This window comes from Pongo abelii, chromosome 16, assembly GCF_028885655.2.
Source record: "Pongo abelii isolate AG06213 chromosome 16, NHGRI_mPonAbe1-v2.0_pri, whole genome shotgun sequence".
NCBI classification, from domain to species: Eukaryota; Metazoa; Chordata; class Mammalia; order Primates; family Hominidae; genus Pongo; species Pongo abelii.
In genome coordinates this window covers 82,612,294-82,624,574 of record NC_072001.2, presented here as the reverse complement: position 1 = coordinate 82,624,574, position 12,281 = coordinate 82,612,294, and the positions used below count along the sequence as shown (strand labels likewise).

Below are 12,281 nucleotides of genomic sequence, written 5' to 3'. Positions count from 1 at the left end.
TGTCTTGGTGGTTGACAATGCCTCACCACCCAGAGCCCAAGTGAGTCACCTCCTCAACCAATGAACCAATCACAGAATCCTGTCTATTTTCACCTACTAAAGTTGCTCTTCTCTCCATATCTATAGAACTGTACCTGCATGATACAGCAGCCCCCATAACGGTTCCCCGCCTCTGATCTTGGCCTCTACATCCACTACCCTAATCAGTTCTCCAAAACTGCATCCGCATGGAATTTCTGCTCCCACCATGACATTTTTCTGCATGACATCTTTTTTGGCTCCCTAAGGCTATGAGATGGATCATTGGCCTGGTCCATGGGGCCCTGTGACCACTGCCCACCCCTTCAGCCTTCCTTCCACAACCCTTCCTGCACAAAGGCATGTCCCCTGGGCCTCGCTATTCCTACTATTTGCAGGCCCCCAGATACACCCTGCCATCTCTCACCTCATCCTCTGCCCACAGCCAGAGCCTCTCAAAGACTGAAGCATTCAGTACTTTTAAAATATAAAGAAATCCTCATACAAGTTGTCAAAAATGATAGCAGGGGCCAGGCACAGTGGCTCATGCCTGTAATCCCAGCACTTTGGGAGGCCAAGGAGGGTGGATCACTTGAAGCCAGGAGTTCAAGACCAGCCTGACCAACATGGTGAAACCCTGTCTCTACTAAAAATACAAAAATTAGCCAGGCCTGATGGTGCACAACTATAGTCCCAGCTACCTGGGAGGCTGAGGCACAAGAGTCACTTGAACCTGGGAGGTGGAGGTTGCAATGAGCTGAGATCATGCTACTGCACTCCAGCCTGGGTGACAGAGAGAGATTCTGTCTCAAAAAAAAAAAAAAGGCAGGGGGGGCAAAAAATTTTAAATGTTTGCAACTAACCCCTAATGCCATTGGCACAAAAATATTATGATACAATTTAATTGTGCTGGTCTGAAGATAATTAAAGGATTTATAGCATATAATAATTCATACTACCATTCCAGACTTAGGTCTAAGTGACCATCCACCCTGATCTACTTGGGATTGAAGGGACTTTGGTTCTAAAATCAGAAAAGTTCTGGGTGAATGAGGCCAAGCTGGTCACCCTAAGTATGGAACAGTAGTTTGTAGTCATATAATGATGACCTTCTTTCAAAACTGTCCATGTATCTCTGTGGCTGTCTAACAATTGGAGATAAAAGGCCACCTTTGAGGCACTTGGTGAATGGGAAGCCTGAGTTCTCCAGCCTGCTCCCTGCTGCTACTGGTTCGTATGCCATGTTGATGAGCTACTCCTGCCCCTCCTTCCAGGCTCAGCTTTTCTGGGTCCAGCTCACCCTAGCACTGGTCTGCTGATTGTTTGTTCCTATGTTCCTGCAGCATTGTCTATAGGCCTCCTTTCTCGCGAGGTTGCACTGTATTTTGATTTTCTGCTTGCATGTCAGTTTCCTCCTTTAGGTGGTGAGCAACTTAAAGTCCAGGTTGACCCATGGATACTCAGTGGGCAATGAGCAAATGGGGCCATTTACACAACCCACCCCTTCAGTTCCATGCTGAAATGTTGGGAGATGGACAAGATGTTGGGCCCAGACAATTGTGTAGGCTTTCTTGAAACCTCCTCTGTGCTAAGTGGGAGAAGTAAAGAGATGGCTGGAGCAAAGCCCCAGCCTCAAGGGGTTGCGAACTGCTTGAGAAGATAAGGCAGGTGTCGAGAGAGGGAAGGAAAAAGTTAGCAACGCTTGTTTCATGTCACTAGATGATGAAACACCATCTAATTACTATGGCACAGGGGACCAGAGAGGGACCAAGTGCCTGGGGAGGGCTGCCTGGAATATGTGGAGGTGGCACAGACAGCACCTGCACCAGACATAAGTAGCAAGGAGGCACATTTCTAATCTAAAGAAATGTTTTAGAAGAACCAGAAATACCAAGTCCCAGGAGTGGTTGCTCCAAGAAGCAAGACAAGAAAGCCAAGTCCAGATAGCCCCTTCTCTGGATGGAGAGTTGAGCATCACGGCCTGTAAGGCTCTTGCCAGGTTCTCCAATTTAACCCTCAGCATTGCCAGCAGAAGGGTGCCACAGATGTTGAAATTGAGTGGGACATTCAGGGTGTTGTGCTAGAGCAGACCAGGCAGGTCAGAGCATGGGGAGAGGAGCCTAGAGAGGTAGGTTGGGGCCTCAATCCAGGTGTGCCAGGTGCACTGGGATCTATAAACATTGAGGGCTTGAAGAGCAGGGGAGCAAGTAGCAAAGTATCTCAGGAATGTCCATCCAGTTGAGAAAAAACATCTCAGTTGTTTCTGGGACAGCAGAAACAACTACATGGTGAAGGCATGCCGGTATGCCCCCTCTGGTTACTTCTCTCCTCACCCATATTCCCCACATTGGCATTTCAGGGCAACCACTGAGATGGAAATCAATCCATCTTCTTTCCCCATTGGGCTTCAAGCAATATGACAAAGCAGTCACCAAAGAGTCTGCTTCATAGCAGGTAAAGCTAAACTGGCAAAGGCACCTTGGATCTGCAGCTGCAATCGGGTTCCCCAATACATTTCCCTGAATTGGGTTTACCCACCCAGAACTACAGGCTTGTCCCTAACGGGGCACAGCATCAGAGAGGGAGAGGACAGGAGGAAAACTTGTGCTCACATGCATGAGGGCCAAAGGGGAAAGCACTTGGGAGGGGCTGATGGGTCCAACTTCAGGCTCTTTTTTCAATCTCATCAATTTTATCAGACCCTCCCTTCCCCCAGGGAGAAAGAGAAAGGAGTGAGCCAAGTAAGTGTGGCAGCCTTTAGGGAAGAAGAAGACCATAACCCCCGGCCCCAGAGGCAGCAGGTGCTGAGTCTTATGCAGAGTCCCCAGGTGGTCTTTACAGCTACTGGTGCTCCAGCCTGGTTCCCCTTGTCAGGCCTCTCCTCCTGTACATGCACAGGGTCGGGGAGGAAGGCCCTGTTCCATCTGCACAGACACTCTGTGGGAATCCAATAGTTGAGTATAATTCAATGACTAGATCCAAACAGAGCATTGTGCTTAATTCCTATCTTCCCAGTAGCAGTAGTGACCAAAGTCTGTGACTGAGCTCTCCCCAGGAAGAGAACACTAGAGTTAGCCTTGTTACAGGAGCCCCTTAGTCCCCTTGATGAGAAAAGTATGGGATCATAGTACACAGACCTGGATTTGAAAGGTTGGACCACTGCCAGCTTTGAGATGCTGTGTAAGATGTCACTCTCCAATCTTCTGTTCCATCATCAATACAAAGGGAATAATAGTAATAGTATCGCAAGATGCCATGGGGATTATGGATAATGCAGGGACAGCACATAGGAGGCGCTGAATAAATAGTAGGGTTTTTTGTTTGTCGGTTTTTTGTTTTTCCTAAGTATCCAGTTTATTTTCTAGTCACGGGTTACTTACTAAAAGTTTGTGTAACATGAGATCACATCAGATCAGAAAACATCAAGTAGGTAGTATTATTAACCAATTAACATACAAAAGAAAGTGCCTTTATATCATGTATCTGGGCTCCAAGGGTAGTCCATAGTTCAGCCTCTTCTTTCTATTCTGCTTTTGTCACCTGTTATATAAAATGATCTATACAATCCTTATAAATAAGACATGAGTTTTGCCTGTAATGCGGTAGGATGAAAAAATACCAGTGCTGCATGCTATGAAACAATAGAAACTTTATAGGGGAATCCAAGATTTGTGTGCACAAAAATTATAAATGCCATTTTCTGCTGTGCTGGAAAAACTGAAGTATAAAACACAAATGAACTAGGTCTTTCAAGGATGAGGTATCACAACACTGGTAGCTATTTAATATATTCATCTTAAGAAGACTGGATGCTAAAAATGCAATCACTGCAATTAATAAAGTTGAGAGAAAACACAAAGATTGGCTAATATGAGTAAAAGATTATTTAGGGTAAAATAAATGTGTAACATTCTCTATGTTCTTAATCACCTGGGAAGGCAGACTATGGAATATCAGGAAATAAGAGTTTTCTTGTTTTCAGTAACATTGAGGTAACACTTCAGAATTCAGAAGGTAACTGGGGCTATAAATAGTAATTAAAAGGACAAAAGAGAAGAAAGCAGGGGTTCCATTTTCCAGCTGTTGCAATTTTCCTGAAATCTTAATGTTTTTGAGCCTCTCCTATTTAAGGACAAAACAATTTAGCACACAACAAAAACTTCAAAAAGGGTGCCAGCTGGACCACAAAGCACTGATGAAAACGCAGAGAGGATATACTTCCCAAACTTTCATTAGGACGTAAAAGCAATTTTGAAAAACAATCTCCACTCTCTGTCAAGTTATTTGACTCCTCAATGCAACATGCATCTCAATGAAATGGAATTTGAGTAGTGTTATGTTGGTATACATAATGATTATGACTTCAAGAAAAATATATCTAGTACATTCTGGGGGTTTTATGGAGGACTCTGTAAAACAAAGAGTTTGAAGTAAACAATAATAAAATACAAAAATTTAAAAAACAGGGGTTTTTTCCCTCCAAATTCCTGGTTTAATAAGGACCTGTTTATTCTGAGGAAAAAAAGTTCCCCAACATCAAGCTGTTCACAAAAATAACACACAGTATCAACTTTAGAAAACAAATCTTAAGACTATAACACTCATTATTTTTCTAGAGGATGCATTTGACATGCCAACTCTCATTCACAAAAATAGATTGTTACGTTTGTGTTGAACTTCCCCACACAGCACACTAATGTGGGGGTGTAACTTCTAATCAAAGCTGCTTTCAGGAGCTACTCAACTAAATAAGATTGTCTTTGCAGTCAGGGAAGCAACTACTGAACTTATGTATGAATGAAAATAACTGTCCTCCCTGCATAACAAGAGACTATTTTCAAGACAGTTGATAAAACCATACATCCTTTTTATTAAGTCATAAAGAGGTATCAAAATTAAAAGTAAAAATTACAAGGTAAGACTTAACAAAACTACTAGTAGTGCCAAAGGAAGTGAAAATGGGACTAGGCGCAGGGCAATATGAATTAATAAACATGGGAAGGACAAGGATGGGAAGGACAGTGAGCATGTGCCAAAGATACTAGGTGAGAGGATCTGGTGAAAAATTTGATCTTAGACAAGTGCCTAGGTAAAGAAATAATGGAATAAGATTTCTAAACCCCACTATGTGCTTAAGAGTCATCCATGCCATTGGTGCTGTCTCTGTCATCCTCTCCTTCCTCAGCCTCTTTTTCATCATCCTTGATCAACTCCAGCTGGTCATCCCCCATCCTCATTATCATCATCATCCAGTAGGTCCCCCTTCTCAGCATAGTCATCTGCACCCCCTCAGACTCCATCTTCACATTAGTCTCATCTTTCTTCACAGAGCTGCTGCTCTGCTCCTCTTCTGACTTACCATTCCTCATCTCTACTGCTTGTTTGCTCTGTTCCTTTTCAATTTTTTCCAGGTTTTCCAGGAGAGAATCCACTTTTTGTTTTATCTGGGACAACTCCTTCATAATGGCCTGAAGGTCATCTCCTTTCAACTTTCCAGACTTGGAAGATCCCTGCTGTCCACTCTTAGAATTGAGGCCACTTTTGCCCCTTCGTGAGTTGTTTCCTGATACACGCTGACATTTTGAGAGCACTACAGCCCAAGCAATAGGAAGAGGAGGAGGCACGCGTGCTGAGTAACTGTACATCGTATCATCATAATCACCTTGATAGTCATAGTCCAAGTGAAAAGAGGAGCTATACATCCCTGCTGCAGATCGTTTCACGCCTGCTTTTCCTCAGTTCACTTTTGGCTCTGCAGCCAGGTTAATATCTAAAACCTGGCCAGCAATCATTCTGCCATCCTCTCCTGCTCCAGCAGCCCGGGCATTTCTCTCATTAAAATAGTGAATAAAGGCAAAGCCCTTATGAACAGCACAGCCCACAGTTTTGCCATACTTTGAAAAGATTGCCTCCACATCAGATTTCTTGACCACAAGAGTGTTGAGATTCCCAATGAACACACGGGAGTTCATGGAGCGAGGATCTGTCTTGTTGGTAACGTTGCTGGCCATTGCGTTTGTTGATAAGATTTCTCACAAAGCTGAAAACAGGAGGGGGGAGGGAGAAGAGATTCGATTCTGAGTCTCCTACTCCCGGGTTCTACATGGAGAAGCCAACTGCTGCTCGAGGTCACTAATATGGCCACAACCACTCAGTCTTCTCTCTTCACAAAAAAATCAATAGTAGGTTTTTTTCCTCACCTGTGTAACATCTTGTCACTCCAGATAAACACAACCACCCCTGAGCTGGACTTGACCCAAGTTCTCTGGCCACATCTCCATGGCTTCCAAGTAGATGACAGCATCCTGGCTGGGCTATCAGGTCCCAGGATGCAATGATATTATGGAAATAGTTCCTGTGGCCTCATAAGTCTACAGGATTGAGGCTGCTTCTCTCTGTCTCCTTCCAAACTGGCTCTGGAATAGGGATAGGCTGTAATATATAGATGGGACCCTCAGAACCTCTACCTGAGGGGTTCAGGGGAGCCAGAGGCAGGTAACAGCAGGCAGGATCCTCCTTGAATTCATCCTTTATGCCTTTAACAAAGTAACCAAGCGCATGCTGTAGTGATAATCAATTTAGGCACATCCCAGAGATTCCAGCTTCTCTGCCACCAACCACCAGGCATGATCTAAGCAAGTTCTTTCACCTCTTGGAGCCTTAATTTTGTCATCTACAAAATGGAATAACGCGATCATTCTTGAAGGTGAGTTCCATGTGATCATGGGTGTGAGCAGCTCTTTGTAAGCAATGAAGGCCCAAGCAATTGGAAGGGGTGGTGATTATGGAAACTGTCAGAGGTACGTTTGTTGCTGTGGAAAACTGCAGGTACTGGACCATTTTCTCATATTTCTACAGGTTGCTGGAATCACAACCTATAATTAATGCACAGTGATATGGCTTGACCCAGTTTCCTAAATTGGAATGTTTCAGCTAAAACTGATGAAAAATTCTGTCTTCCAAGCAGAACTAGCTAGATAAACCCCCTCCAGAGCTAGTGAGTAAACATATACAGTGAAATATATATATATATATAATGCATTCACTTATTCAACAAATATTGATTGAATGTCTACTCTGCACCATTTATTAAGCTTGGTGTTTTTCCTGACTTGTCTCATGTAATCTCCACATGAATTCTGTGAGGTAGGCATTGTTATCCTGATGTACAACTGAGGAAACTAACAGGGATTCGATTGTTGGATCAAAGCCATACACTTAGAAAGTGGCAGACAAACAATTAAACCCATTTCCTTGACCCAGTGACCTGCTCTTTTGTGACACCACATGACTTCTGCAGGCCCCTCATAAAAGGGCTGCCAGGGTTATGTCTGGGCAGATGGGATTGTGTATTAGTCCATTCTCCCGCTGCTATAAGGACATACCTGAGACTGGGTAATTTATAAAGGAAAGAGATTTAATTGACTCACAGTTCCACAGGGCTGGGGAGGCCTCAGGAAACTTACAATCACGGGGGAAGGTGAAGCAAACTCATTCGTCTTCACATGGTGGCAGCAAGAAGAAGTGCTGGGCAAAAAGGGGGAAAAAACCCTTATAAAACCATCAGATCTATGAGAACTAACTCACTATCACGAGAACAGGATGGGGGGAAACCGCCCCCATGATTCAATTATTTCCACCTGGTCCCTCCCACAACACATGGGGATTATGGGAATTACAATTCAAGATGAGATTTGGGTAGGGACACAGTTAAACTATATGATATTGGATGTTTAAGGAGCAAGTCAGGTGGATGACAAATTTTGTGCCCCCCAGTTCTCCATCAAATATCCAACCTTCCCTGGGACCCAGCAGCTCATCCTCCCTCTGCTTCAGCCAGCTCCCTGGGTGCCCCCACGCTCCCTGGAATGTATTTACTGCCTTTCGCCCTTGCTAGGCTCACCAAGTTCATACCACTGGGTTGCTGCCTTGCTCTCAACTTTGGTTCTATCTTGTTCCTCTTCCCACCATCCCAGGCCCCTCTAGGACTGGACTGGCACTGGGGCTTCATCTTCTGAACTGAGCAGCCACACCTCCCCTGCACCCTGACTGGTTGGCAGTCATTGGGCAGCCCAGGATGAGAGTCTGACAGATTGAGGCTCTTCTGATTGCTCCCTATTTGAATTTGAGAAAATAAGTTGATTTCTTAAGCCACGGTTTCCATACCTGAGAGTAGAGAGTAATAGCTGTCTCACAGGGCTGCTGTAGGGATGAAATGAGAAAAGATACTAACGTTTTTTACGTCCGGGAGTCACTCCCCAAGCTCCCCAAGTGCTCTCTTTCACTTCTCCTACACTTCCAAAGAAGTATGGCAAATGGTAAATTGTGTACTATGTAACCTTTTTTCTCTATGATTTATCATCTTTATTTATCTTTAATTTTGGTGAGCAGAATTAGATTCGGTGAATCTAATTCCTTTTTCAAATTCAATCCTCAGTATTTCAACATGATTTATTAAATTTCTTTCCATATTGCTTACTGATGTTCAGCTCTTCACACATTATAGCCACCTTTCATATAATTTGATCTAATTCTGGGTCCTTTTTGTATGATTTATATACAGTTTTCTCTTTATGACTGCACTTCAGCTGTTTTTATCACTATTGCTTTAAAACAGGCTTTTATGAAAGGCAGATAAATCCTCTACCTCTCCTCCCCCAACCCCTGTCAGAATTGTTTCTTATTCTTGGCCATTTATTCTTCCAGGCATAATATTCTGTCAAGTTTCAAGAGAGGTATTGGAGATTTAGATTAGGATTTACTGGGCTACATAGAGGATATAAAGGCTAGCACTTACTTTCAGGAATTTGTGTCTAAATCCCATGAGCCTTGAAATCTCAAGTGTTTGGCCACACACACACACGCACGCACGCACAGCCAACTCTGCTGCTTTCTTGCTCTTCCGATACTTCCCCACTGACAAAGTATAGAAAGAAGGCAGTAAAAAATGACAGTCACCTGCCAGGCCTGGCTCCCATTGAAAGTTACTGCGATTAAGCTGGAAATTTGTCTAAATTTAAAGGGGATCCCAAGAGCCTCGGAGTTCAGATGGCTCTACCCATTCCCCATTACCTGACATTTGATTAATCCGGTGGTTCTCTAAGTCGAGTTTGCCAACCAGCAGCATTAACAGCACCTGGGAACTTGTTAGAAATACAATTTATTGGGTACCACTCAGGCCTACTGAATCAGAAATTCTGGGTATACAGCTCAGTAATCTGGAGGTTTTAACAAGCCTCCAGGTGATTCTGGTGCATGCTTAAATTTGAGAACCACTGGATTAAACAAGCAGAGATCTACTCAAAGGCTACCTCCACCTGGAATTTCAGGCATGCTGGTAGTCTGGTCAGCTGCATAGCAACAACTTGGAACGGTGCTGCAAATGTACAACAGTGCTGCAAAACCAGACACACGGCAATAGGACCCCACGTGACCTATAAATGGATGTGAGGAGAATCAGTATCTTAACACTATTGTTCCCATTTGCCAGGAGAATGCAATTCTCTATTTATTTAGTCTCCTTTAGGAATCAAAAGTAGTATGGCTTTCTCTACCTGGGTCACAAACATCCTGCACTGGGTTTATTCCAAAGTAGTTAATACATTTTGTTACAGTGAAAGCAATCACTTTAGCTGTAAATATCCTAATTGATTATGCCTGGTATTCATCCTGTATCCTGGACATTTGTGGGCAACTAGTCATTTTTCTAACCTCTTTATTTCTTGTCATTTTTTTTTTTTTTTTTTTTTTTTTTTTTTTGAGACATAGTCTCGCTCTGTTGCCCAGGCTGGAGTGCAGTGACGTGATCTCGGCTCACTGTCAGCTCCGCCTCCCGGGTTCACGCCATTCTCCTGCCTCAGCCTTCCGAATAGCTGGGACTACAGGCACTCGCCACCACGCCTGGCTAATTTTTTGTATTTTTAGTAGAGACAGGGTTTCACTGTGTTAGCCAGGATGGTCTCGATCTCCTGACCTTGTGATCTGCCCGCCTGGGCCTCCCAAAGTACTGGGATTACAGGCATGAGCCACTGGCCTCTTGTCATTTTTAACAGCTGATTTGTCTGTCTTTTCAGGTTGTCTTTTAGCAGTATTAGTACTTGCTAACTATTTGTGCTTACTATTTACTACTTGCATGTCTGCTTCAGGGAATAGCTGGGAAAGTGGATCTTGCCTGACAAAGGATGATGGGGAAGGGCATTTTAGGGACCAGCTTGTGCTGGAACACATTCCCACCTGTCTACCTACCAGGCCTCAACTCAGCCTTCATGATTCACCTGGCAGGCCTTCTTTCAGCCCACAGTCCCCTGGGAGGATATGTCTCCTAGTGTTTTTTATCATACTGTTAAGGCTGTAAAAATTCACCTTTGTTCTTATCCAAGTTTTAAAATTTGTTTGCAGAGTTATGCGAACTACTCTGTAATCATTCTTTTAATTTAGCTTTAATGGTTTCATTTTTATATTTAACTCTTGGATCCATATGGAATTTATTTGCACATGAAGAATGAGGTAAGGAATCCAATTTTTCCCCCTTCAAATAACTAACCAGTTTTCTCAACACCGTTTATGGAATAACCCATCCTTGCTGATAAATTTAACGATGCCATTTTAATCAAATACTCAATTCCCATATGTGCTTGAATTCATTTTTGGACACTCTATTTTCTTACGCTGGTCTCTTAGTTTATTTCTGCCCTAAAATTATATTGTATTAAATATCTGTAGCTTTAAACAATGTTTTTGTTTGGGTTTTGTTTTTGTATTTTATTGTGTGGGTTATGACAATGTTTTGATACCTGATAGTATCATAGTAATGTTCATTATTCTTATTTTTTAATTTTTTTCTGATTCCAATTATGTGTTCATTCTACCAGATAAAATTTAGTTTAACTTACCAAATTTCAAACAAAATTCTCTCGGTAATTGGATTGGAAACACACTGAATTTAGAGATTACATTCAGAAATTGAAACTGCTCTATTGAGTACTCTTCTAAAGAAAAACAAGAGAGGTTTTCACTGACTGAAATTTTTTTTCTGGCTTTTAATAGGAATTTAAAGTTTTTAGCATAGGGCCCTAACAATGACTATTAGATTTGTCCCAAATATTTTGTTTGTTTCTATTGTAAAAGGCATCTTTTCTTCTGATATGGTTTGTGTGTTTGTCCCTTCCAAATCTCATGTTGAAATATAATACCTAAGGGTTGGAGGAGGGTCCTGCTGAGAGGTAATTGTATCATGGGGGAAGATCCTCATGAATGGCTTAGCGCCCACCATCCCCTTGGCGATGAGTGAGTTCTTCCTCTGAGTTCATGCGAGATCCAGTTGTTTAGAAGTGTATGGCACCTCTCTCTCTCTTGCTTCTGCTGTCACCATGTGACACCACTGGCTCCCCTTCACCATCAGCCATGATGTAAGCTCCCTGAGGCCTGCCCAAAAGACAAGCAGATGCTGGTGCCAGGCTTCTTGTACAGCCTGCAGAACTGTGAGACAATTAAACCTCTTTTCTTTATAACTTCCCAGCTTCCGGTATTTCTTTATGGTAATGCAAGAATGGACTAACACATCTTCTGTTAAATTTTCTAACTGGTTACTAATAGTGAAGGTTTGATTTTTGATATAAATTTATAGCCAGGTGCTTTTTCCTTTCCAAATTTTTTACCTCTTATGTCTTTCTCATGTATGATAATAGGAGTTCTTATTTCTGACTTTAATGGGAATGCTTTTGGCTTTTTACATTAAGTTGTGATTGTTTGGGGTGGAGGATTATAATTTTTGTAATGCTAAGGAAGTATCCACTAGTATCTATTTTATTAATTTTTTTAAAAACCTGAAATGAAGATTGAGCAATGGCAAATGCATTCTTTGGCATCAGATTTTCTAGTATTGAGCCATGCTTACATTCTTGGGCTTTATGTATCTTTGTGTATCTTTCTTTTAGTGTCTTATGCTTTCTGCTGATATTTTATTTAGGATTTTTGCATTGGTTGTCATAATTGAGATTAATCTGTAAATTCTTTTTTCCCTTCTTTTTTCTATCTTTCATTTGTATCAGATTTTGGTATAGTGTGGTGTAAGATTCTCCCATCTCTGGAAACAGTTTAAGAAGCACCATAGAGCTTGATACTGTGGCTCATGCCTGTGATCCCAGTACTTTGGGAGGCTTGATGAGGGTGGATCACTTGAGGTTAGGAGTTCAAGACCAGCCTCCAGTTCTCCAGCATGGAGAAACCGTGTCCCTACTAAAAATACAAAAATTAGCAGGCTG

At 42.5% G+C, this 12,281-nt stretch overlaps 1 pseudogene; it reads right to left on the bottom strand.

The window, feature by feature from the left end:
• Nucleotides 1-4,974: 4,974 nt before the first annotated feature.
• Nucleotides 4,975-6,078, bottom strand: LOC100431699 (heterogeneous nuclear ribonucleoproteins C1/C2-like; annotated as a pseudogene).
• Nucleotides 6,079-12,281: the final 6,203 nt, after the last annotated feature.